Source organism: Austrofundulus limnaeus, unplaced genomic scaffold (assembly GCF_001266775.1).
Source record: "Austrofundulus limnaeus strain Quisiro unplaced genomic scaffold, Austrofundulus_limnaeus-1.0 Scaffold2925, whole genome shotgun sequence".
NCBI classification, from domain to species: Eukaryota; Metazoa; Chordata; class Actinopteri; order Cyprinodontiformes; family Rivulidae; genus Austrofundulus; species Austrofundulus limnaeus.
Window position 1 is genome coordinate 6,507 of NW_013955327.1, and position 2,522 is coordinate 9,028.

Consider the following 2,522-nt stretch of genomic DNA (forward strand, 5'->3'; position numbering starts at 1 on the left):
TGACCACTGCACACATTGTGTAGCCCACTGTACATCAGCAGGGACGGAGAATGAACCATAACTTCAGCTAAAAACTGTTTGTTTTTTATATAGGTCAGAAAATCAGGTGATGTGTTGTGGATTTATTCAAAGCAGGGAGAAAGATAATTTTATTGAACTGTTTCAGAACATCAAAACTTTCATTTATGTCTTCTATTATTTCATTTTATTTTACGTTTTGGGTTGAGGAGTGGGCTTCCACGCTGTTATGACGGATGATGTGGCCTAAACCGAGGGCGACTCTTCTTTCTGCTGTTTCTCCGGGAGCAGCTTCTTCAACACACAGAGAGAAAAGGAACCATTAAATATCAAACACAATCAGGTTTTTGAGCATTAAGTCTAACATGCTTTCTTTTTTATATATAAAAAAAAGCATGAATTAAAATATTATCTGTTGTCATGCTCGTGCATTGGGCCCTGACTCAAATCCAGCTGTATGCAAAACCTCTCTGATGCTTCCAACGCCCCAAACCTCTCCTACTGGGAACCTCCCAATCTGAAAAAAAAAAATGAGTGGGGGGAAGGGTGGAGGTCACAGGGTGGTGCTGTATGATTATTGTAGATTAATACCTCCCTGGCCAAAATCATTTTTTAAATGCAGGAGGAATAAATGAGCTCTGAAAGATGCACCAAGACAAAGATTCAGCAAAACATTTCAAACATAAACTCATTTGTAGTGTTCTCGTCGTTAGTAAACCCCCCGCCAACCCCCTCCCCAAACATGCAGGTCACAATTACTCACCTTTACTTGTCTTTTGTGTCTGTTCTCCTTCCTTCTACCCCTAATGATGTCTGACTGAGGTGTGGGTTAATTGCAGGGTTAACCGGCAGCGTTGAGGAGCCGTGTGTTGTGAATATGAGACGAAAGCCGTGGTTTAGACACAGTGTGTGAAACAGAAAGGGGGGGGGGGGGTCCTGCATAAGTTTGTTGAATTGTTTCAGGTTTTACATGCACTGAGTGTGTGTGTGTATATGCGTGTCATCCACAGGCCACGAATGAGCATCACTGGGAGCAACGCTTTGAAGGGAGGTCAAAGAGTGGGCCTTTGTTTTCGTGTGAACGGCTGACACGGGAGATTTGTGTAAAACTCACCGCGTTACGAGTGACCTGTCTGGTTTCTACACCAGAAAACTACAAATGGGGGTTGGGGGAGGGGGGGGTTGCTCCTGATTTAACGGATTTGATTTGTTTTGTTAGTGGCTACAGGCAGGTTTCCTTGGTATTTAAGAAAACAATCAAATCCACACAATTTAAACCTGTACTGCTCATCTCAGGATCAGGAATCCCTCACAAATCCACTATTTTAGAGAGATGCACGGAATGCTCGTGACATTTAGTTAAAGCCATCAACATGCACACAGAAGCACATCTTCAGAAGAAAGCGCTTAAGACTCAACAGCCTTTTCAAACGTCTTATAATGCTGCAGAAACAGACGAAATAATGGCTCTTTTCTGCGGGCCGTGTGACAAGCAGATCAATGCAAACTGCTCCTGACATTTATCAGATAGAGTCGAGGACCTCTACATTAGCGCCCACGCTCACCTCCGTGGCGAGGTGGTGCCCGAGCGTTATTGATACGGAGACAAATGCAATTCATCCATCTCCAAAACATCCCAAATGAAGGTTCGTCGGTGTTTATGAAAGAATCGTTTGGGTGATGAGTCATCGCTCTGTGACACACAGGTGGCAGAACATTTCTCAGCAAATGTTTAATTCCTTAGTTGTCCTCAGAAACAACGACATGTCGGATTGTGAAGTCTATTTTTCTCGTTTGTAAAATAAGAGTTAAAAATCAAAAGCTCAAATCAAATTGAACTGCAGATTCATTGTTAATGCGTTATAACTGAATTCATTTATTGTATGGGATCTTGGCTAAAATCATGTTTCCTGAAACACAAAAGCAAGTTTATTAGCCATGACTAAATAATAAAATGCATCTGATCACATGAATTGATGACAATTTATATTTTCAGGTTGTATTTCAGCACCAAAACAAGCTTACCTGACTGTTGGGACAACAGGAGCTTTAATGAGGCTCTAAAATAGAAAATGGTTTTATCCTGAGAGCAGGCAGAAGATGCTGCATCAGCTCACCTTTCTGTCCATCCACCGAGTGTATACACACACACACACACATCAGTCGACCTGCACGGTTTGCCATCAGCCACTGTTTGTGGTATCTGGACATACATTATTACCATTTCTCCTCGGGGTGGCCCCCCTCGCATTCAAATGATGGGCCGGCTGCCTGATCGCAGAGGACAGCTTACTAGGCCTCTTGAATTGTTCGAMGGGAACAATGACTTCCTTTGTGGACGTGTTTCTCTTTCTCTCAGCGGACAATGCCAGAGGGTCCTTCTGGCTCTCTGCACTTAAGAAATGTTTGCAAAGTTACACCTCTTTATACGCCTCTCAAAACAAGGAGCAGTGCCAGCATGAAAGTGTGGGAGGTTTCTGAGGGGTGAAATGCAGCAGAGATGG